Source organism: Colletes latitarsis, chromosome 6 (assembly GCF_051014445.1).
Source record: "Colletes latitarsis isolate SP2378_abdomen chromosome 6, iyColLati1, whole genome shotgun sequence".
NCBI classification, from domain to species: domain Eukaryota; kingdom Metazoa; phylum Arthropoda; class Insecta; order Hymenoptera; family Colletidae; genus Colletes; species Colletes latitarsis.
The window spans coordinates 15,865,811-15,891,957 of NC_135139.1; the positions used below are offsets into that span (position 1 = coordinate 15,865,811).

General features: G+C 40.2%; 1 protein-coding gene across 2 annotated transcripts in view; it reads left to right on the plus strand.

Annotated features, from left to right (window-relative positions):
• Positions 1-3,432: 3,432 nt before the first annotated feature.
• Shrm (shroom) overlaps positions 3,433-26,147 on the plus strand; it is a 221,458-nt gene continuing 198,743 nt past the window's right edge. Inside the window, exon 1 of one of the 2 annotated variants that reach the window (XM_076767551.1) lies at positions 3,433-3,904. The gene's annotated coding sequence lies outside the window, so the exon portion shown is untranslated. The remainder of the gene's footprint in view (positions 3,905-26,147) is intronic. The other variant, XM_076767552.1, reaches the window with a different exon arrangement.

Consider the following 26,147-nt stretch of genomic DNA (forward strand, 5'->3'; position numbering starts at 1 on the left):
GCGTTACATTTGTAAACGACACAGGCGACGCGTAAAACTACACGAAGCCACGGTGGTACACGCGCGGCATTATGTAAGTATACTCGTAAACATGTAATAAATGCAAGGGAATGCGGCGTTTTAGTCACATTTTATGGGACGAGAACACGCGTGGGTGAAGGAGGCGAGAGACCTCGGGACGATTTTTATGGTATCGAGAGTGTTACCTCTCTCTGTGGCGGGACACCGATGTTCACGATAAACTTTCGTGTGTATCTGCCGTGACGGTAATCCGTTATCATCGAGTTTCGTTTTATGGGCATCGTCCGACTCCGGGTACCATCGTCAGGGACAAAATATTTTTTAGTCGACCGTTACGACGCGATTATAAGATTAATTTCAAGCAAGGCTCGTTAACGTAAATTTTTTGCTCCCTGCGGTAGCTTTTCTCGTAGACTTTTAATATCTGACGACGATTCTGACTTGATCGTCCCATTACGTCTCAAATTGGGGCTCTAGATGATGGATGCTAAAAAACCATTTACTCCCATAGAAGTAGCTCCCAGCTTAACGTAGACGTGATTCGGCGACTCGACGTTATTATCGCTGTAATGACATGATATATGCCTTTGTCAGATCCCTAGCGATGAACATGTAGAGATTTATTATATCATAAACAGCTGCTCTTTATCGGTAAGCTTTGCAATGTATCTGTTTAAATATATTTAAAAAAATATTTCGCACTGTATATCTAATACAGCCCGAAGAGTTAAGGAAATCGAATTTTGTTGATTTGTGGATAAACCATCACCAAAAACATCCATTCAACAAAACAACGATGTGCAAACGGTATCTGCATCGGCAAATTTTGTCAAAACTTTCTATCTCGCGATAAAGTTGAACATAAGCGGAGGTTTAATCGGCTGTTCTTCGAGCCATCAAGGTATTAACATTCTTATCAAAGGAAGTGGGATTAAAAACGTTTGGTCTGTAACTTTAATATCGCTTAGGCTTCGAGAAGCGGAGCATTCTAATTGCAAAGCAGAGGACCACTCGGCGACGCGTTCGCCGCTCGCTAATGTAAATTTGTCAGAGAGCCACTTCATCTTCGTCGCTGGAATCCGATGTGATTAACGATAACATTCGATTTGACGGAAAAAGAAATGTATCGCTTCGCGTACGCGATACGCCAAGAATTTTTATACGCCCCGCCGAGGCTTTAGTACCGGGTTTCGCCATTAAGCGAGTTTTGCTCTTATTTATCATCTTCAATTTCACATTCCTGGATATGCAAATGCGACGTGGGTTGCCCTGGCGAAACAAACGCTACACGTAAAGAAATACCTCGTCGTCCTTTTTTCTCGTCTCCCTTTTAACAAATCCACTACACCTACTGCGCGATTCGAGACTTCGCGGCAATAAATTGCTTTCACTCGGTCGCACAACGCCTCGGACGAACACGCTCTTGAAAATAATAAAGCAATCGCAACGATGAATAAACTCCGATCGCGCGATCGTCGAAATTGAATCGAGTCGAACGTTCGTGCTCGAGTCAATTTCGTCTGGACCCGATCGACGGTTTTAATGGGAATTGTCATCCACAGAGATAAAGCATTCGAAACGACAGCAACCGCAGTCTAGACAATGGCGGACAACGCGTTGAACATTCGTGGTCCAAGACAGTTTTGATATTTTAGCATATGGTTTTCCTATTGCAGTAATAAAAATCCAAGTCACAATAGTATATTTAACACAACATTTTCTATAATTTAAAATTGGTCATGATGGAAAAATAATTAAACTAACAGTGTAATATAAACACATATCTTTATTTTGGTCGTAATAGTTACAATCTCTGGTACTGAATCTAGGTAACAAAGCGGACGAAGAAGGATGTCCTAACCTAATTCCACTTACTTTTCCTGAGTTTGCAGCGAAACGTGCAGTCTTGCGTTATCCTGTCAGAACACAATATCTCTTCTATTGGCTAATTCAGATCGTTTCTCTTTAATTACTGCAATTTAGTTGTTATAATTGCGAGCAATATAGGTCACAATACAGAATTCCCATCCAATTCTAACAGATGTAAAGCATGATCTTGTTTGGAAGTACAATCAATCTTTGCAGTTGATGGCGATGCGTCGTCTCTCTTGCTCCAAGACTTTTCTCGTTCTACATTTTGTAAAGTATCCGTTTCTTATCGTTTGCTACAATACAGTTAAGAAATGTATCGTTTTCACTGTGCTCAAGCAACGAATCGCAGATACGGATGCGGTCCGTCGAATTTTTGTCCGTCAGATCGTGCAGCACTCAGATATTTTAACGACTGACACAACCATGTTTCTTAAAATGATCTGATACGATGCTCGTCGAGATATTCAAAGTATCTGAGATCTCTCTCGTTGTCTGATGTGGATTATTTTCCACCAACACCTTTATTTGGTACATATCAACTACGGACGTTCTGTCGGAACTCGTTGTGCCTTCGAGACAGAAATTGCCAGCTTCAAATTGAAAAAATCATTCGCGAACGGTACTTTCGCTCGCAGCATCATCTCCGTGCACTGCATAAATCTTCTTTTGTTCTCTCTGGAATGCACGTATCGCATTTTTCCGCTAACTCTGTTTAAGTCGTACGTTTTAAAATACAATCAATATAAAAACTAAACAAAGAAATAAAATTATTTGTTCAAAATTCAAAACTGAATATATTTTTATTCGAACACTCGTTGAAGTTAGATATTACTTCCATCATCAATTATGTGAATTAAAGAATTGTTATATTTGTGCCACCCGGAGTAAGTTCCTTAACTCATTAAAAAAGAATTAATTCATTAAGTCTATATTTAGGATTATACATATATGAAGTAACATCGGTATGCCACGTAGTCTGAATATTAACGCGAATTACAGTATCCAAGCTTCGAATTAACGGTGTCATCTATCGAAAAAATCGCCACCTTCCGGATGAACCAATGCATCCTCTTAATTGCCTCCTGTCTCGATCGAAAAGTTTCGCCCCGTACCTATCGCAACAAACCAGAAAACCAACATCGCGAACAAGAGAGGCGGCTATGGGGGCGACGAAGAGAGAGGCATACAGGGAATAAAGAAACACAGAGAGGAGGATAATAGACATAGATTATAGCGGCCGATGGGAGTTGCACGGCGGCACGGGGGGAACGAAAGAAGCGGGGTAGAGCGGTCGTTTGCCTTGGATCGCCTTCGAACCGGAGAGTCCGAGCTCGAGATCCTGAGAGTCCGAGCGCGAACCCAAGCTCGATCCCGATTCCGATCCCGCCTGATTTCCGCCGCGCGCATTCCATCTCGTAGGTTCGACCGGGTTCGGGCGTCCTCGCGTCCCGTCGGTGACTGTCGGCGTCGTTCGGCCGCGCGGCTCGGCCACGCCGTCGTAGAACTTCGGCTACAGTCGTGTGTCAGCGCTCGCGCGGAGTGGATCGCGGGCCACGCTTCGTTCGAACCCCAGGACGGATAGAATGACGACGAAGTCCTTTCTGGCCGTGTCACCAGACGCTAAGAAGGACGCTGAGTTCGCGCGCTGACGGGTTCATCGTCTGCCTCCGCGGCCATGTCATCGCGGTGAACACGATCTCGGTTCCCGTCCGTTCGTCTCTGTCGTGGGACAATCTCGCACGTGGCCACGGCGGGGGCAGGATTGTTCTCAGCCGGCGCGTTAACGTGCTGTGCGTGGTAACAGTGGATGTGCTCGTTCGGTCTCTTTCCCTCACGACGTCAACGGCCAGTTTCTCTCCCTCTTCGATACTGTGTGCCCTGTGCGGACTTCGACCGGTCGTCATCCTGGATAACGCTTGTCCTCCGTGGTGCAGAGCCCGCTTAGCAACCGCAACGCAAACTGGACGCTCGCCGGCGCTGAATCAACAGGTGGGAATCTGTGAACTAACAGGTACTCATTCGTTTCGATTTTTCTGTTTCGCCGGTCCGCGGCAGCTGTCAGCTCCGCTGCCAGGTGCTGCAAAACATCGCCCTCGAATTCCTCGGGGTTCACGAGCCAAGACGCTCCGGGCTACCGTACCAACGCACGGCTGTACGTCCGCTGGGTTCATTTTGCGGTTCTCGCGGATCGACACGCAGCGTTACGCGTTTATTCGCGCACCTGCACGACCCTCGTTCTCCTCGCGCGTCGCGTTTCGTTGCGCTGCGCGTTCTCCTTTTTCCTTTCGAAAGCGCGAATCGTAGTCGGAGCCGGAGTCGCTCCACGTGCGAACGAAAATACGGTCGTTACGTAACGGACGTGCGTAATCCTTGCGTCGATCGCGGAATCGCATGATTTATATTATTCGCCAATATTTCCGCGTTTGTTTGTTTCGGTGTAGATGAAACTTGTTGACTGCCTCAGTATTTTCGGACGATACGATCCTCTACGCAACTCTATTCGCGCAGGTGCCAATCGGGCGATAATTTGTTACTTATTTTACTTTTTTAAATATCTAATTAAATTATACCCTTAGGTTAGATGACATTCGTTTCTTTCCCTTGTTATTTTGAAATTATATACATTTCTGGAGATCATGTTTACACAAATTTGCAGACCATTGACAGGTCGTGTCAATGTCTTATCAGTGCATATCAAAATAATGTTCAAAATTGAACAAATTCCTCTTGTGTTTCAAATAGTCTAAGACATATTTGAAAAATTTCGTCTCTTAAATTGTTTACTTCTCTATCTGGCGATTTCAGTGAGTGGAAAATATAATTACTGAGTCGCAGAAGAATTTCATGTTTCTTTGTATGTTTATTATCGTTCAAAATTAAATGTTTATGATTTTAAATCAATTTTTGGAGTTGAGGAACCGATCTCAAGAATCTCATGACATTTTTTGGAGATAATAGGCTCCATTTTAACCTTTTTAAATGCAATATAGTGGGACTTATTTTAATATACTCGTTAATACAGTATTAGAATCTGTTAACTGTATATGCGATATAGGTGTGAGCTACGATAATAAATTTTCTTTATTTCCACATATTATAGACGTTAACAGTTCTGTCAGGACGCTCGGGTTTATTAAAATTTTATTATTGCTTCGATTTTTAAAATTCTTTAGCTTTAATAACTGCTTATAATACGTTGGTTCGTTCTAAACTGGAATATGCGAGTGTAAGTTGGTTTAATAGATTCTTTAGGTTTATTAGTCACTCTATAGGACATTCGATGATTCAAAGAATAAAAGAAACAGAATTAATTCATCCTGTCTATAGCCTAGATTTTGCTTAGTCCGACTATCACCTTTTCCGAGAAATGGCGCATCTTTTTAACGAAAGATGATTCAAGAACGATGACATCATTAAACGTGGATGTGCACAGTATTTTACATCCGAAGAACTAGTATATTATTACAAAGGAATGCAGTTGCATTCAGAGCCACAGATCATTATGCTTGAAATTATGCATTGCTATACAGTGGATGTCTAAAAATCTGAACTTTTAAATTATGTATCATAAAATAGAACGTCAACTTAACGTATATTAAAGCATTTTCTAAGTAAATTAATTAAACAACAAATTTCTTTGAAATAACTTTCATCGTAGATTCTTTATCGTATTCTTATATTTACTTTTACTGTAGTTTTCTCACATTTTTGTCTACCTGTTAATAGGAAAAATGGAGCCTATACCGTGAATCGTACGAGCGTAAGAACGTTTTCCACGTTTCGAAAACTGTTTTGCTGTACCCAATACCTATATTGCGACTATAGTTCGCGTGGTAAATGGAAAATCCGAGATACAATTAAAGTAACTAACGATGTTTTCCTGTCGAAATTATCATTACAAACAATTACAAAAGAAACGAGGGAAAGTAATGACGAGGAACAACGCACCAGCCGGGAAATGGTCGAGGTCCGTGCGTGAGAAAAATTCCCTGAGAATGTTTAGCGTGCTGTTAATGGCGAGTATATACAATCGGGGATGCGCACACCTCGTGCCGCGATATCCCGTTGCGAGCTGGTTCTCGGTACCGGTGTGGCTGTTGAATCGCGCTCCAAGAGTGCACGAATACCGGAGGATCCGTCGAGGATCGTTATCTCCGGCTTGCTTGTGCAAAAGAAACGCGACCCGTTAAAATTCACGGAGCAGTTTCGCGCGAGAACAGCATGCGGGCGCGTAAACATCGCGTAGAATGTTCAACCCCCGTCCATCGGACTTCAAATTTAGTTTGACCCATGGAAATTGCTTATTTTACAGTCGTAAAGTTCTAATTTGTACCGAGCAACAAAGATAATAGCACACGAATTCATCAAAATAAAGAATGAAATTGGAATGGATTGGTACGAAATAATAAAATTCAAATTTGGGTCTAATAGATATTATCGAGGGAGTTTTGCATCATCTTTGCTAGGCTTTTCTACGAGTAACTTGTCCCACGTTCGCGACATCATCTTGATTCGCCGTTCTATGATCACACTATTGATAAGTTATTGATGGTTACATCTATTGTTCTCTGTTTCCCGAGAAAATCAACTTGAAACTTCAAATGTAATTAGCGTATGTAGCACTATTCTTTTTCTAATCACTGAATATGTGAGATCGAGAAAATGTTCGTACTGACAACGCTTAAAATTAATTATTACTAGATTACTATTAGTACAAACAATAAATAGTGACATAAAAGCGACATAGAGACTATCAATAAACTGAAAGAAAAAATAGCTTGATATACATATATTGTGTGAAAACTATGATTATTGATATAAAAATATTTTCATTAAGAATCTTTTGAGTATTAGTATTATTAGAAGAACGATCAACGTTTCGCTGTAATATACCAGTTTTAATTTGTCTATAATCCATCAACTGATGCCTCGAATTTTGATTCGTCCCAAATCCGGCGGATGGATTTTCTAATGAAAAATCGAGGAACTCTCGATATCGTTAGCGAGCGCATCGGCCTTGACATCGACTCGATATATTGCCAGGAGTGCCTTGACCTTTTCGTCGATAAATCCGTGGGTTGGTTCTTCTTCGCGTCGAAGGTCTCGAGGTTGTGCTTCCTTTTCCAGCCTTTCGACACGATCGTTTTTCGAAGGAACGGCTTGGTCGCCTCGAGCTACGCGAGCCGAGAGAATGCACCGCGTGCACAGTGATTACTGTGCCGGGTGTTTTTCATAAGATCGGATGCTCCGGCTACGAGAAATCGAATAATTAAACCGATTCAATACGCCATTGTGAGCTAATGGCAAAAGTATAATAGAATTAACCCGACGCGGTTGAATGGCAAATATCGCGTAGTTCCGTCGACCTTGAAGTCGATGCTCGACGGTAGAATGGAGTGAAAAATTGTTACCAGCAGCCCAGGTACCAGCAGCAGGTATATCGAGGATCACAAAACTCGCCTACGATTGTGCTCGTTTCCCTCGGTTGTTCGCGCATGCGATCGAAGGCCCGTCTCATGAATGAATCATGACTACCTTTAAGAACCAGAGGATCCTGCCGTATGAGGAACCTTCACGTGCCCCGGCCATCGATACAGGTAGTCTGGCTGCACTTGTTAATTATGGACTCGTGCAAAAGTTGCTGCCCCGTATCCTCGGACTGCCAAGACGTCCGAATGCAATCCTTGTTAAAATACTATTAACTAATATATCGATCGGGGCCGAAGTCGAGCCGGGTCGTAACCTTTCATCAAAGCGAAAGCTCGTCTATTCGTCGTCTTTGACACTTTAAACTCACCGAGACTAATCTATGAGCTCTAGAATACAGAAGAACTTTTATTATCTGAATCGATGGGACACGACTTGCTTGTAAAAATTTTTGCGTGATAGAATGCAGTTCTCGAGTTACGTAGCTTTGTTTTTTTTTTTTAAGTTGCATGGCTTTCGGATTTAATTCTGAGATCTTTGGATATTTCATTATTATGTATGTATTATTGTTTTGAAATTTTATTAAGAATTTGTATTTGTATTTTATTACCAAAAATTGTGACATATAATATTTCGAGTTAATTATGTATCATCCTAGTAGTGGAGATAAAATTTGTACATTTAATGCACAGTAGGTTGTTGCACTCGTTTTTTCGTCAGCTACAATGCCACAAAATCAAAAATATATACGGTTTTAAAAGGCCAAGACGAAATAGGAAATCCCAAATTACTTTAAAAGAGTTAATTCACAGATTAATGTTCGCTAGGTGTTTTCAGTAAAATTTTCATGAATCATTCACGTAGAATTGCGCGTATCGTCTATCGAATTGTTGCTGCAACCGAGTAAAAGTTCCGACTGTAACGCGAGGAACGAATTTTACATTGAAAGAGAATTTATGCGGGCTGTTACCGCAATTATGGAAGTTCTGGAAAGTAACGAAAGTAGGGTAACGAAACCAATCTCCCCGTCAGGGTTTACACAAGCGTGCGGATAAAATCTGAATATTAAACGTTGAACGTATGAGAAATGTTTCCAATTGATGGTTGTTGACACGCGCTCGTCGACCGACGATTAGTAATTCAAACATGCGTCCTTGTGCAAATCTCTTTGTTGCCTCGATACTCGTCGGTAAATATTTGTAGCGATGGTGGCGTATCGTTATTATAGCGTATTGATCGAATTACTAGCTAGTTTTATCTAACGGAATTGAGTACTCGATTAATCGAATAACTCGAAAAAAAATTGGAGCAAACATTAGAAAAGTATTCAATTTACAATTTACTACATATGGCAATTATATGAAATGTGTCGATTTTACTAATGTAACAAATACCTAGAAAAATGCAGACAAAATTTTACGTAGTTTTCACAATGACTCCATTGTGATTTTGATTTTACAAGGATTAAAAATATATTTAAATGTTCGAATACTCGGAGTACCCATTGCGTATTTAGTAGTTTGAATGGATAAGCACGATTGACCTCGACACTCGTTGCATTACACTATCGTTCGAAGGACTCGATGCGTCATGTATGGAAGAACAGACGAGTATGACTGACATAAACAGTACATACATTCATCTCATGTTCCATACGATGTCCTTATCGGTGAAACATTTGGGTCATAGCACGAACCGTGGTTTTTTCTTACGATGAATCACGTTTCAGCTGCTCCGAGGTTCATCAATGGACCGAGTACGTAGTTTTCTGAGAAACGACGACGTACGCGATCATTGAATAAATCTAGACTTATCGGAATGCGCTCGAAATTTAAACCGGGGCAAACATGTTTCATCGGAATGAACCGAATGCTCAAGATCGTCCTTTACTTCGAAGATAAAGAAGACTTTTTTCATTTTCTTAAAATTTCGAGTCTTAAGAGCATTAAATTAATTTTACGCCATTGGAAATAGAACTTTGAAGCAATAGTGGACCCTAAGGGAACTTTGAACCTTGTCAGAAATATTCAACGAAGTTTCTCACAACAAAGTATTGGTTCTTTTAAAGTAGAATAACCTCTTAATGATCCAATAAACGTTACTCGATTATTCAAGTACATTAAATATATTTAAATAGCTAGTTTAGTCGAGAAGATCGAAAAGAGTTCGGTGTAGCTTCATCGTTTGGGTTCGTTATTTCTATTCAGTCTCTTCGAGTACACGTTCCCTTTAAACGACTCGAGGTCTTGGCTCGATTCGAATATTCATACCGTGCTTTTATTTTTGCTCTTTTTCTCGCGAGCGCTCGGATAGTTTTAGTATAAAGACCCCTTCGCGATCACGCATCATTGAATTTACGATGCTGGAATTCCATTAGATTTCGTTGCGCTTCGAAGTTGGAACAAATATGATTCGCGAGCGGATGCGACGCCGAACATAAATTGTAATTATTAATGCGTCAAAGGGGAGTTGTGCAAGCTACGCCTTTCACTTTCTATTTTAGATAAATCTTGATCGCACGAATTCGCACCGTGGATGTTGGAGAACAGTTTGGATACAAATTACATATGATAGCACGAGATTTAATACGGTTGCGATATTATATGTATCTCTTTTTAATATACGAAATCTCTGAGCATCGTTGCGCAATTCGTCGTGGTGTGGCAGCTCAATTAATATTAAAAAACAATCGTAATTACCCTTTTTGCAAGAATTTTTTCCCCCGAATTCTGATGAAATTGTTACTTCGATAAATGGCCGTCGAGATTACCCTGCGCAAAAACCTATCTTTCTTTCGCATAAATATGCACAGTTTACCGCGTATAATCGCTCGACCAGCTTTCGAGATCATTACCGTTGATTAATTTTCCTTTTTTTTGTATGTAACAAGACGCTGCTTCTAAGTCAATACTTTAACACCTGTTTTAGCAACTTCACGTCGCATACGTAATTTAACGACCGAGTGATATGCCATAATACTTGTTGGCTCGTAATACTTGTTGAATTTCCACACTTGTTGCGCGGAATCTCATTTCGAACCGTGCTGTACGTTGCATTTCATTTCATGCAATTGCTGGTGAAAATACCGTGCAATCAAACAGTACGTTTTTCAAGTCATTTGAGAATTCCACGCAGAGAATCATCTCTCTTCGAGCATTTCGTCAAAGTTTCCGAGATTATAGATAAGTAAATAGATCGTTGGCAGTTTGTCATTCAAATGATTAATACACCTTCAGAAATCATTTTATTCTTTGATGATAAATTAATTATTGAGAAAGTAATAACAGTCGGAATTTTTATATTGTTTTGGAAATCAGGATTAAGCTTTTTTTTTAGTTTTTAGTTTTCAGCGTTCTTCAGTTTTTGGTCATTATTTTTCGTGATATAATTTGAATATTAAATGAAAATCCTACAGAAATGAAAATTGAGTTTCGGTTTAGAGTACTAGAGTAAAGTCTAAAGTTTGTTTGATCAGTGATTGACTGACAATGATTAAACCACAACGTAATGGCACAGTCACATTCCCTTTCACCAAACCCACTCTAAAATCTACTTTTAAAAACTTTAACTTTCGAATAGTTACAGAAACAAAATAAACAAGATCAACTTGACATGTTATCATTTAACTCTGTCATCACTTATATTTAAAATTAATGTTTAACACGTTCTCTATCTTTCGACGCACATATAGGGTGATTTTGACCGAAGAAATATTAGCCATACAATGAAACAGAGTTAACGATCTTATCCAGTGATTATCTGGTAGCGAATATGGGAACGAGAGAAAATTGTGGAGAAAATTTCGAGTGGAGAGCGAAGGAATTCCGCGGATAAAAGGATCTAGGCGAATTCGGGTCTAGGCGAAAGAAAGGCGTTCGGAACGAGCATAGGTAAAACGCCATTACCTCGAAAAGAGCACGTATATTGCCCAAGAGTATTGCGCGGGAGGTCTTTCTCGCGGGTTATGCGAGCTCGACGGTAGTCGTGTTGCGGTAAATATAGGTTTCTGGCTCTGTCGGTTGCACCTCTTCTCACCGATCGCCGCTGGAACGAAGATCCAGTTTGACTGGAACACGTTCTAGTTTTCTCACGAAGTTGGGATAGACGCATTCTGGGTCACTCGTATAAAATCGGAGGGATATTTGGAGTTTCAGTTCGTGCCTCGGCGTGTTCGCCGGGTGATTACGGAATTCATGCGCGGAGAAACTGGAGGAACGGCTCGAACCTGTGCGGCGAATTCGTATCAGTGTTAAACACGAGGAGAATATACGGCGTGACGAATGGTAGGGTCATTAGTGACTCGCTAATCTAGCAGCTACTATACGGGGGCACGGAATTTTTCTGCCGCAAGAAAAATACGACACTTCAGAGTTATAGTGCATTTCCTAGCTGATTTTTATTGCCGTGTTACAGTTACATAGTGCATTACTTGCACGAGGAAGCGGAGTAATTAGAGTTTATTTTTTATCGGGTTTACCAGCGTCGGGTGTCCCAAGAATTGGTGGGCGTGTGTGTTGGACTCGCTTTTGATATATTGCCTGAAATAATTAGAGATTCTCGTGTATGACGATTTAATGAAGTATTGCAATCACGAAGAATGAACCGAATATTAATTCGTATTCGTTTCCACGTTCTCACTGTTCTCAGTTTTTTCTCCCTTCATGGTCGACGTTTCTTGTGAAATTAATATTTCATTAAGTGAAAATAAAAAATCAATCATCGTATTCAATCACTTCTTGTTTAATTAATTCATGAACGTATAAAATAACCGAGAACTATTAGAATGAGTGAATAATTTTCTTCTCTTAATTTTTATAAAATAAAATAAAATTCGGTCTAGAGGATTAAAATCATACTTGAGAACTTGACACGCATGATTTACTTGTTACTCCATTAGAAATTTAGTACAACATACTTATATTAAATTTATGCATCGCATCTGCTTCACCTAGACACTAGAATAATTTATTGCAAGAACAGTTGCATATCGTGAGGATGGTCAATTAAGTATTCGATCACGAATCTCCTAGAAATAGGTTCTGAACTACTTATTTAACATACTTTGAATAGATAAACAAATAAATGAAGATCAAGTATAATTTTTTCTGAAAAATTATGACTATATAGTATCGAGTACGTTTAAAAAATAGTTGTGACATTGTTAATTAGATTGCTGTGCTTTTAGAATCCGCTTTTTCGTCTACGGTTAATCGATTTACTAGCTTTGAACCTAACTGTCCTCAACACTCGTTACCCTCTTACGATATAGGTATTAATATTAATGAGACATTCCAGCATCTAAAGTCGGTCTTTAAATGATCCGGCGATAATGAAATGCAAATTCATTTTTTCGCGACAGCTTTAAATCGTTTTCCATTTATCGTCACTTTTCCTTATAGAATATTTACTATTTTAAATATTGCGCTTAAAATTCTTGTAATTGCATTCCTTCTGCTGTAAAACAGTAAAATATTAACACGAAGGTACAAAACAATTAAGCTAAACGACCGTTTCTTTAGAATAAATTCCAATTTATTTATCTGACAGATATCTAACTGTTCGTATCCCAACTTTGACATAATGAATCCATTGTATCCATTTCTGAAATTCTACAGGCCTTTCATTTCGAGCCTCTACTGTTCAATTTATTTATTAACGATATCACTCATGAGCCATATGAAGGTGAATCCTTGTTGTATGCTGATGATCTAAAACTCTACAAGCGTGTATCATCATTTGCGGATGCTCGTGAACTCCAATCTACACTTGGAAGACATGAATCATGGTGCCTAAGGAACTCGGTTTTTTAATATTACCAAATGCTCGGTCATTAGTTTTTCTCGTCGCAACATGATCGTTACTCTTTTTTTTTTTTATACGCTTGTGTACTCATCTTTTACCTAGTGTAGATTCAATGCTTGATCTGGGTGATATCTTTAATAATAAATTTGATTTTTACAATCGTATTAATTTTATCTATTATTTCGCGTTAAGAGGGTTGGAACTTTACGCTGTAAATATTATATTTCTCATTAATAATCTTTTTTGTCGCGTTTCGTCTTCTTTTTTCTGTTTTATTAGACTGATCTATAATTTTTGATTATTATTTAATGCACGTATACTTAAATCGTTACTCTAAATGCAAATGTGATCTAATATTTCGATAAAATTGTGTCAATCTTTTCCTCGAAACATAGAAATACTGGACTGAATTCCAGACCGAGCATTTGAGCGGTTCAACGGGTAGTATAATTCAAAAGTGGTCCAATTTACGTCCAGCCAAGATCGCGACCGGAGAATTGCATGTAGCGAGGTCAAAGCTAGTACAATCTTCCAAGGGTCGTCCACATGCAGGCTAACCCAGGCCTATTCGCTTGCACAATGACCGTTCTCGGTCGGCGCGGCATGTCATCGACATTTGCAGTATCGCTCATTGTCGCAAATGACTCGAGCACCGTGACACGAATTAGCGGCTCGTGCAAAAGGCTCCGCGCGCGTGAAGTCTGTCTCTCGGAACCTGTTCTCGACATTATCTGTTATCGGTGCGTTATAAATCGACGCAGCATCGAACCAATTCACGATCGCGTTGTCCTGGCGCGTCGAATAAAACGCGAACTCGCCGTGACCAATTCCCTTCGTCGAGGACGACGCAAATAACACCTTGACGCCTTTGGAAATTTATCTTTAAGCGTTTAATCATATATTTTAGTATTTACTTATTTAAACCATTAATTTATTTAGCAGATAAATATTTTCTAAAACAAAGTATCGTTATTTAACGTGCCAGTACTAACTTGTTCATTAAATCGTAATAAAGAGCTTAATCATTTCATGATTACTTGCATCGATCATTAATCATGCTAATCATTAATCATGATTACATTCGCGTTGATTACTTGTGCTGATCATTTATAATGATTACCGATTACTTAGTAACGATAATCATTAATCAGAGTGTACATGTTTTGGTATCCGTTTTCGACGTTCGCCGGATCGTTTCTCGCCAAGGCGTTGGACGCTGGAAGTTAGTATTGAAACACGCGCGACCAATTGCTTTCGGGTAAATAATCCTTGCTCCGGTCTCTTCTTCTCCGTTCCCGCGTTTCTTGCCGATTTCTCAAGATTACAGAGCCGATCGTCGATTATACTCGCTCTAGAAACTTGCCGCTTCGATGGCTATTGGCCGCGCCAACAAGATTATTAATGCGAAACTTATTGGCTTGGGTCGATCTTTTCCTTCCTTCCCGCGGTATTTACGGGCCAGCCTCGCCGTCTCTTCCAACCCCTTCGTTATCCTACATTACTTCCCGTTTAATCTCTCCTTTTTCCTCGAGCGAAGGACATCCGGTTTCGTCGTTCGGCGTGCATCCGCCGTCCGCACAACACACAACAACCGACCTCAGACGTGCGAAACGGTAGGAGGCCGACCGGATAGAGAAATGGCCGTAGAAATGCTCAAGATGCTTCGAGATATGCAAGCCCCGGACCGTCGTCGACCGAGTAAATCGCAGATCGCCGGTCCAGATATCATCATTCAGCGGTTTCGCATCGCGAGATCTTCAACGGCGGTTCGGGAACAATATTTTTCGTTAAACGGCTCTTTACCATCAAACTGCTCGCGATCTACGTACGCTGTTCGAGATAATTGTCGGGGTTCACGTATCGAAATCAACCGTCAGACGATCTTATTTACGAACAATAGTTCGTCTGGTTGCCTTTGATTCATCTTCAGAATACTAGATTAATAAAAAAATTAGAACGTGTAAGGACAAATAGGAAGAGAATAGTGACGTAATAATATTATGCAGAAATTAAAACAGCCGACATTCAATAATTGATCGAGCACTTGCGAGAGAGTGTAGCTCTCTGCTGGCAAGCGTGGGAAGTGTCCCCATAATTTCATTGACTTGTTGTCATACAATTGGTACAAAGAAAGACATTATCAGAAAGATACCTTATATCATAAGCACAATTATACAGTTCGTACTGCAGAAAACGAGGGCTGAAAATTGTAGCAATAAGGTGTTCCACTCTGTTGGTCGAATGATCGAGTACTTGGCCCGGTTCCATAAAATTTATTTTATGCGATTCGAATTTCAAATGTACGAACCAGCTGTGCTCCGACGCTTTAGTTGGAAATATCGAGCGTGAAAAATGTCGCCCGGAGTCGAGCGAACGCGAAGACGATAACTTATCTCGGACAGAATATTGACAAAGGGAATTATCCGCGGTAACAATGGGAAAAATTTTTTCTGCCGTACTGTTAAATATTGTCCTTTCCATACCCAATACGTTATCTGCTCATTTCCATATGATAGGTCAATGATAACGTTTGAGAACGTTCGCCCCGTTGAGCGCGAGAATCGAGTCCGGTTCCTTTCTTTCGCGTTTGTTTCGCGCTCGAGCAAACGCGACCGGCCAGCCGGCGTCGCGGCAGAAAATCAAACTTTATCGAAGCCGGTGATCTCGAAAAATTATGTGAGTCCTTGGCTGAAATCAGGCCGCGTATTGCCGCTTACGGAATCCCAATGGCGATCTACGCAATCGTGCGCTTTTCAGCCGATATAGTCGATAATTCAGCGCGAATAGCGACACAAATCGGTCTCGCGACGCGCGAGCAACAAGAGGAATTCCAGGCTCGAGAGGAAACCACTATCGAACGATACGTTAAATCGTCTTTATTTATTGGCCCGCATAACGTAAAATTGTCGTTTCGTAAATTAAAATGAAAACTATATTTTTGAAAAATAGAATTTTATCGAAGTAAAATATGCATCATTAGTATCGATAGCTTCTTTTTAATGTACGCGGTCTGTTTGAAAAATATCCGGACTTAAATTGAAACGATGGTTTTTTCATGAAATAACAACTTTTTAAATGATTGCTACCGTCAGGAGTAATTACGTTCCGCCTATTTCAAATAATCGTTTTAATTTCTGTTCGGTTTCTTTCCTGAAGATTAATAGCAGTTCAATTATTCGTAACTATACCAATTATCTGATATTAACCGAGCAAAATTATAAGTCAAATTTTGAATAATTACTTTCGATAGCAATTATTGAAAATACATCGTTTTAATATGTCTGTAAAAATTTGAGAAATATCTTTGATATACCTTCTTTAAGATGGTGTAAAAAGAAGCCTTTACGAATGTGTAATATCGTATAGAACTGCTTTCAGTTTTCAATCTCACACGACTAACTATGTACTTCCAATCGTCTCGATTGTTGACCGTCCGTCAATTATTGTGGTATTTGTTTATTCACCTTCCGTATTGTGGCCAGGTGTCGAGAAACTGTCGCAATGGTAGCTTCTAAGTCTGCTGTAAGACCTTGAGTTATTGTTTGTGGGTTAACTTCCACCATAACTCTTAACACGTTCACTGCGGTACGGGACATACGTATATGTCTCGTATTACATATCGTTCCGCACGTAGCATACTTTATCGAACGTTCTATCCATCCAAAGAATGACATCTCTGTAATGGTTCTACCGTTTCTATCTAAATGTACACAATAGAATTAAAAAACCATTCCAGACCAAGACCTTGAGATAAAAAGAATGTGAATCGTAGTGTCCTTAGCTTTGTACCAAACAAATTGGTCCTATTTCGCCGATTAATCCCTGATACTCTCATAATAATATAATGCAAAATATAATCGGTTCCGATAGACCCGATTTATCGTCATTAAACGAAGGATTATTGTCAGTAATTGAAAGTTCTCGAGTTATGCAATTTTATCAGGGACGCCTTAGTGCCATTGCTAGATTCTCGGAACGCACGCAACGGATTACGCGCGTTCGTTTTACGGTAAAACGTTGCTTAGAGACGAGATAACGCTGTACCGTTAGCAACTCAACTTTCTTTTCTCGTTTCGTTGGATTTTTTTAATCGGCGTCTCGTGATTATCCGCATAACTCGATTATCCGCGTGTCTGACGAGTGACTGCATCGAGCACGTTGCTTCATTCATTAGCAATCGAGTTGTATCATTTATTGCGCAGCGATGTTCCTCTGCCACTCTTCTCGAGATAACGGTCGTCCGGAATGACGATCGAAAGTCATTACTTATTCATAACAGGTCGTTACCTTGCGCCAGATACTCGCTTTCTCGCACAGAACGACGCTAATCGTTATCAGTTATTATCGGATTCGATGCCCCGACAAAAATGTCCAACGAGGAAACTATGCGCGAGGATAAGGTTCCCGCTATTCGCGATACAGCTACGAAAATGGCACTTTGGCGTTTTAGCCTTTATCTGATAGAATATGGATCCAGAATCCATTTCTTCTCGTTTGTGTTGCTTTTGTTACAGTTTGCAGATAAAAACGCATTTAATGTAACCGTAGGCCAGATCTAAGCAACTTTCGTTTGAAATAAAAATAAAAAGTAACTATTTGAAATAATTTATTATTATCAGAAATGTTTTGATTATTAAAATAGACGGAAATGACGGGAATTAAATAATTACGTAGTTCACAACAGGAGCTTAGAAAATGATATCGGTGAAGGTCACAAATACAGGAGAAAGCAATCTTAATGGATAGATCATGTAGACGAGGTTAAAAATTGAAAGTTTCAATACTTTTAAGACCCATTGCAGTACGTATGCGTGTTATCGAATAGCAATAAATCGTGAAACTTGATTTACAAGCTAGTGTTATTCTATTCAGCAGAAATAATAACGTTTCGTTTAAAGGTTCGAATCAATTAAGATATCGAGCAAATCTCGAATAGATCAGTCGTAAACATTGGGATATATCGAACAAATTAAGATACTCGTATGAAAATATCGGATAAAAACAATGCCTTATCGAAGGTAATGTGCTAATTGTGATTAGTGTATTATCTAAGGTATTACGTTGTTTTTGGAATTAAAGAATCTATACCACTATAGTATTTTATTTTGTTGTAGTATAATCGCGTCAATTTTCGAAAAATATTCTGTACAATTTCATCGAAGATTTTTTTATTTTTAACCGACTGTAGAGCGGATCGATGCAGATCATTGCATGAAGATTAATAGACGCTATATATAAAAACTCTCCTTTCTATCGTGTCTTCATAGATCATTGCTTCTTTGTATCGAACGTGTTCGAGTCTTCTCGTTTCTTATCGGCAAAAGAACATCGGAATTTACGAGAAAGCTCGTTCAAATTCATTAAAGGTTCGTGTAAAATCCTGTCGGCGGTTTCTTCGCGAAGATATTTGTCACGCTTCATCTCACTTTGGTGGTTGCTCGAGTTTCATTGGAATCTGTCGTAATTACCAGAGCGAGAGACACGCGTTTGTTTTGCTCAGAAATTCTTCCGAACGATGCAACGATCGTGTGATTCCCAATAGAAATTTTCTGAAAGTCGTTTTGGAGCTTCGCGAGTCACTGTATCTTTGCTCTTATCAAGTTTTCCAGACTACAGAGTTTGCTCCGTTATGTCTTGACAAACAATATGATTAATAAGGCATTAGAACAATGAAAAGCACTAGGATATTTCGTGTTTGCATTGTTCGCGAAGAAAATGAAAATTGGGTAGTTAATTATAGTATAGTCGAGAATAGTTTATTTATTTAATAGTTAAACACAAGAATAAGTATGAGTCCTCTTCAAAAATAAATATTTTTGAGAAAATCAATCCTACACAGATACAGATAAAACGTCGTCTTCACGTCTTTCCTCTTATCGAGCTTTCCAGATTATAGTGTTTACTCTGTAATGTCTTGGCATACAATGGCACCAATAGAGTATTAGAATTAAGAATAGTGCGAGGATAATGTTTCCTGCCTGTATTCCGTGAAATTGCGCAAAGTCGAGCTCACTTGCGACAGACAATTCCTTGAATGTCAGGCTGAACGTTGCACGATCGAAATAGCACGACGTGTAATAATCTGAGAACACCTTTGCAAGAAATCTCTGTTAAATTTAGTCTGTCGGTGAAGTACACGGTCGCAATTGTCTTTATTGTTGCATTGTATTACAATAGAACTTCCCGTATTCGAACACCAATTATTCGAATATTCTACAGAGCGATATACAAACTCTGTCGATGAGTATTCGAATAGTAATATCAGTAGAAAGATTATTTAACATTAAGATATCACAACTATTCTTCCGTGTGGTAGTTGATTTAAAAAATGACGAAACAAAGAACTTTGAACACGGAGGACCGAAGCCTCATTATCTTTATGGTAAATTCGTCCCTGCCCGTGAGAAATATTTCCATGGACCGCAGAGACCCCGGATGCTCGAGTTCCTCGGTGTTTATTGTCGCGGTGTCACAGGTATTCGGTCGATTGTTGATTTAGGACCAAAAAGCAGCGCAAATAAAGGCAGTCGTGAAATCGAGAGCCGGTTGCTGCGTCTTTGTTTCCCTGTCGTTGGTATTTTCAGCGCGGTGATTTCGACGCGTGCAAACACGCACCGGTTGTTATCGCGACTTTACGCAGCTCGAGATTTACCGTGGCAATAATTCGCGACGTTTACGACGATGATGCTGTCGATATTATTATCAGTATTATTATTTATCGATATTTACGAGTTTACGCCTAGTGTTGATTTTTCAAACCGTTGTTACGTCAGACTTGAAAGGAGCACTTCAAGCAGACTTCCTCGATAAAAGACTATTTATCACGATTTGTCTGGAGTGGAAGTAAATTATAAACGACATAGTGTCCCAGTATTAATGGTACTGATAAAAGCGAGTGATTTTAGATGTAAAAGCAAATAGAAAGTAAAGTATAAAATTTTTTCATTCGAGGCTTCGTTCTCGAGAAAATTGACTGATGCAACTTGAATTTCAATGTAAGTAAAATTAGTGGGTGGTAGACAGACATACCACAGCAACTTCGATTCAATTATCTCGTAAATGAAGTCTCGAGTGACAATTTTATTCTTTATTTTCGATTTGTGGTCAGCGTTGTATTGTTCGTTCTACAGAAAGGGATCTCTCGATCGCGTAGAGGTGCGCGAACATCGCGCGAGTGTATTTTTGATCAGGATCTCGCGAGCCACGCGGTCGATCGGGCCAGTCTAAAAGGAAAAGGGGGAAAGAGCGACAGGAAAGGAAGAGAATTTGCTGGCCGCTACGAATTTGGCGATCGAACGTGTCGGGATTGCCAAAGCGAACCGACCAGTTGCGCGAAGATTTCCAGCGCGAGCACAATGGGTCCCTCGATTCGAAACAGTCAAGCCGGTAACGGGTGCTCTGTGACGAATTTGGACGTCGCTTTCCCTGTGAATTTTTCTTGCCTTTGGAATTGGTGAATGAAAAGGTTGATTTCCATTCACGATGAATTTTCAAAAAATTTTGAAAATAATTGGGAATGTAGTCCCATTTGTACTCTATTTTTAAAAGAAGGTGACGCTTTAAAATGAACGTTTACTGGAAAACCATGACTTTTGAATCGTAACCATCCAATAAACGAGCTGTTATAGAATTACACTTGATTGTGAAATGGGAGTAAAAGGTGCCACGCGATTGGGGTTGATCGCGCGGGACTCGAACAGCTGATGGCGGTCTCGTATCGGCGAGGTTGTTTAACGGTACGCTTAGAGAATCTGCGAAGCGTGCTCGTCTGGACTTGACACAATCGGGTCGTCCCTGCGAAAGAAAGACGCTTCGTTTGTTGCACGTAGAGCGGATATCTCTTATCCATCGGCCCGGAGGCGAGATTTCACGAGGTTCGCGTCTACGATAGCCGCTCCTCTCCGGTCGGGCAACTCCGTTTTTCGCGTCCCCGTGAAATTGTATCGCGATACGGGCTGTCGGGTCGCGTTACGCCAACCAGATACACGCACGTTCTGTTCGACGATAGCCCGAGAAAACGCTTTTATCCGAGTTCGCGCCACACGCATCGTGCTTTCGAAGCGAGGCACCGCGGAGATACGACTGCATTCCACGGCGTGTACGTATGCGACGACGCGAGAGAGGCGGACCGACGCGACGCGACGCGATGGACGGAGAGCCGCGGTTTTACTTTACGCCGTCGTAAACGAGAAATTCGTATCGACGCGGCCACGTAATGGGCGTGGATATTGGGATCATTTAGAGTCGACGCGATGTAGTTGCTTTTTTGCCCCGACGTTTTGTTTTATTTTCCAACGATACTTTTCCACCAGTTCCCCGGCGACGCCTTGTTCGCCAATAGCCGACGGACTTGAGAGCCCGTGGTCGCTATGTTCGAATGCAATGCTCGGACTAATCGCATAATTTTCATATCAGAGTATTTTACACAGTTTCCTAGTCTAACTATTCGTATAAATGTTTATTATACATTGCTTTTCGAATGTTATACCCTTGCATGAACACTGGTACAGCAATCCCTCGATAATGTTTGCTGGCTCGGGTTTGTGACGCGAACGTTATCGAGGGAGGTACGAGGAATTTGACTCTTATCTCCGTTAGAAAGTGAGTGAAATACGGGAAAATATTCAACATTTGTTTATATTACAGATTCTAAAATCATTCAGAAGTCAAAGTGTGTAGTTTTATTGTAGCTCAAGTTTAAAATAGGGAGGCTGATTGGTAAAAACGTTACGATTTTCAACACATTCATTTTTAATTCGAATCGTTTTAATTGTATGTTTTGTTATATGTTAGGGCAGACTATTGCATATGATTGTTTGAGGCTACTCATGCAGTAGAATGTCATTAATAAAATAACGTAATTAAGAGTGAAGTTTATAAAAGAACGATGAACTTATGAAATCAATGCACATAGTGTTTGAATATCTTAATCACCATTTTAAATATTCGAGTACAAAAAATTCGACAAGAAGCCGCGAACCTAATTGAAAGTCGATCGCGTGTAAACGGTACGCGCGACTTTTTCTCTTATCGCACCCAATGAATTTGCTTGTCAGATTCTGGTAAATGGAGGTCACGATGAGCAGGTAAAATGATTTAAATTGCACGCGGTTGAGCGATAACGAAGGATCGCGAAACTCGTTTCCGCCATAAAATTGTAACTTTCTATTCGTCGAGCCACTTGGCTTTCGGTTTTCCTGAACGAGCAGCTCGTCGTTTATCGATAACTTATAACGAAATGATAGCAAAGGCGTATGACGAAAGCGAAATAAAAATAAAAGGGGTACGCAAATCCGGGGTGAGATAAAATTGATTTACTGTTAAAAACAAGTCGAAATGTGGAACAGATAAAAGTCGAGTTCAGCAATTTATGGAGTTATTCCTGCGGAGTCTTAATCGACATATTTCCTCACAATACTCTACTCCTGTTCGTGTTTCTAAACACTGGCTATAATTATTCTTCCATAGAGATGCAATTCCGAAACTTCAAATTTAATTTTTCAATAAACCTAACTTCTCTATGTTAAAGACTTCCATTTGCTTTCTATTCGTTATTGCATTTCAGTTTCAATCAAACTACAATCTACGGTTCCATCTTGTATAATCAAACGTATAGTGATTGTATTTTCCTGGAGTTTTTTGTTTCTCAAAATTCGGATTCTTCGAAATTGGAAAATTTCTTAAAGAACGGGTATGGAAATTTTTTAATAAAGAATTTTTTGACTGGATATCTTTGTTGATCTATAATCGAGTAAAAGTTGGTATGAACCGCATCAGAAGCTAGATTTCATAACCCTTCCTTTCCATTGTCTCCTCGATGTAGATCGGAGAAAAGGGGGAGTGATCGATGCCCATCGCGGCTTAATTAGCATCGATCGAACGGCGGGGGCCATTAGGGAGCGTTATGTAAATGATCGCAGCGTTCGAATTAATGTCTCGTTGTGCGCCGATAAATTTCGCCGTTGCTTTGAAGTTTCGAAGCCCGTATCGTAATCGATGTAATACGCTCTCCAGTGCGGGTATCGATCTGTCTCGCCTCGAGAGGGTACAGTCTTTGGATCGGCGGTCGGTGAGTGGCAAAATCCAGCCAGTGTGTCGTTAACGCGGTTGAAGCCATTTAACACTGCCATAGTGGTTGCTGGAAAGTAAAATAAGTGTATTATTCAAGGGAACAATGTCACTGAAACTTGTATGTCTTTGTTAGTTCTTATGGAACGGTCACAGAAAATTTTTTAAATTACGCGCCAGCCTTAGGCTGTTCCTTTATTACCTCACAAGGCAAACCCGGATGTACACTATAGAATTATGTAACATTCTCCGTAAAATATCTCAATTGTTTTGGTAGTCGAAACTTCTTTTTCAGATCCAGAGAAAAAGACCTGCCCACCCAAGAATTATTCTTCTCTGTATAATGTGTTGTAAACCCTCTGTTCGTATCCTTCGAATGAGAATCGGTGCTTAGCATTTTCTTGCGAGGTTGTGGAATGGTAGGAGAATCAAAGGAGTTTTAATGAGATATCGACGATTTATTCTCTATCCCAACACTCGCCCACTACGGCGTGTTCACAAAACTGAATTTTGCATTTAAGTGACACCACACTCAAAGTACAAAAAATAAAGATTATATACTATGTGTGTGTGTAAATAATAATTGGACGAAACATTCGTAGGCAAGTTAATAAAATTTTTGACTTATTACATTTTATGATCAAAACTTTGAATTATTTAAAACAAATGGACTGGGTTATATTTAAAATCCTACAGGGGTTGTTTCGCAATAGTGACATAACAAGGATTGCAACGATGCTTTTCTATGTATCACGTGCACGATCTTCATTCTCATTCCTCTATTCTGGAAGTGCCAAGCACTGGTACACGGTCAACTACTGGAACTTTTACTTTATTTCTTAAGTTCGTACAACTCTATCGTAACTTTCTCCCGATACGACTATACGATTCACGCACGCGTATTTGTGTGTATGCACACGCGCACACGATCGCTTTCGATTATACCGAGTCTGACATTTGGAATGCTAATGTTGATTAGCAGAATCGATAAGTATCGACGACCGCGTGCGGGAGTACCGGCTGTTCGAGTACCCACGCACTTGATTGTGCCTACTCGCCGCGCCGGTGTATGTGTAACTAGTCTTAACCTTTCCTTTTGCTGGCTCCGCAATTTGCGGCGTGTCTGTTTCAGCTACGTCCGTTTAGCTTCCTCAGGAACGCGCCACGCAGGAAACGTACCGCGTTTGTTGGTAGAAAGGAATCGTTCGGGAGGGTGTAAATCTCGACGGTAACCTCGAGTTCGTTAACTTGGAATTGGAGTTTCTATCAACAATCATTGGACTCCTGTTTAGCAGTTTTGACAGTTCGAAGGTTGCTGATTTAGAGCTCTTGAATACACGGTGTATCGGGCAATTCAGAATTCAGTTCTCGAGAACACGTACCGTGTTTCTCAGCGAAAAGAGTCAGTTTGGGTTACGCGGGATGTAAACCTCGATAGATACGATCGCTTGAAACTCGATTATTTATCGGTCTTTATTGAACTGTTGCCGACCGCTCCGGTAATTTGAAGGATGGTGATTTAGAATCGCCAGGGATATCGAGGAATTTAATCTCTGCAGTTGAACCAGTGTATTTGTTAAAAGAGCCCGAGTTGCGTGACCGCGGAGTGGTGCAAATCTCGATGCCTGGCTATGGTAACTTGAAATCCGAGTTTGCGACAATTTTTCTCGGCCTCTTGATTAGGAGTTTTAACAATTCGAAGGATGCTGAGTTAGAAGAACATATGGCGCACGGGCGTCGAGGAATGTAGTTCCTGAGATCCTGTAACGTGTTTCTTAGCGAAAATGGTTAGTCTGGGTTACGGCGTTGAAGTGCAGCGTAAATCTTGATAGATATGGTTGCTTGAAACTCGATTATTTATTGAACCATTACCGAGTTCTCTGATAATTTCAAAGATGCTGATTTAGAACTGCGAGGGACGAAGAATTTAATTAGAGATCGGAATTTTAATTTGAAATCTGAGTTTTTGTAAGTTTTTCTCAGACTTCTGACCGAGTCTATAGTATACTGGAGCAACGGCTATCGCTATTGTTATTCACGAATATGGAAACTTGGAATTTGAATCAACTTTCACAGTGCTTTTGTTCAGCAGATAAGTTAAAATATGCGTTGTTAGGACATTGTTAGGAGTATCGTATGTGTGTCAAAGGATATGAAAACGTAACGTTGGGTATGCATTCCCACATGACGTAGTGCCTAAATGCAAACTCGTTACCTCCGTTATAAAATATTGCACTGTACCATTAAACAGATAGGATTTTATTGAACGTTTTATCTCATCGATGTTATCGGTGTGAAACGATGCCGTTATCCAGCATCTTACGCAACGACGTACTCCTTCATGGGATAGGAATTCCGCAGGATTTCGTATCTCCCGCATGCGAAGTGCGCGATTCTAGAATTAATATCGGTCTTTTTAACCGGTAATGGTCGCGCAAGGGATGTCGTTAAGCGGCGAGAATAAATCGATTCTGCAACGACTGCTCCCCTAAAATATAACTTGTACGAGAATATTACGGTCGTAAGCCCGATGAAATTGCACGTCTTGCCTTAATTTCGCCAGTCCGTTTCAGAATGCAAGATCCTTCAGGGATTTCCCCGGTGGGCTAGACGATATCTAAATGAATTTTTACGCTATGATAGAACTTGAAATTCCGAAAACGAAAAATAGCATACACGTTTGTGTTTTCAATTCTTAGAGACTTGATTGATGTTTAAAAAGTGTGTTCTGACTTTCGATCATTTTGAACCAGGCATACTTGTAAATGTAAATAAAACTTTAGTCTTGGATAGGAAGCACCACTAGTTTTGAAGTTCCATAAACTGGCTTTTAAATGTCACAGGTGTGAAAAATTCTCATAATATAATGATCTGAGCTTGCAACGTTCACCTCGTCGATGCAGTTCCAAGAATTGGTGACGTTGACTCCGCGAACAATATTGAGGGAATGGTACAAG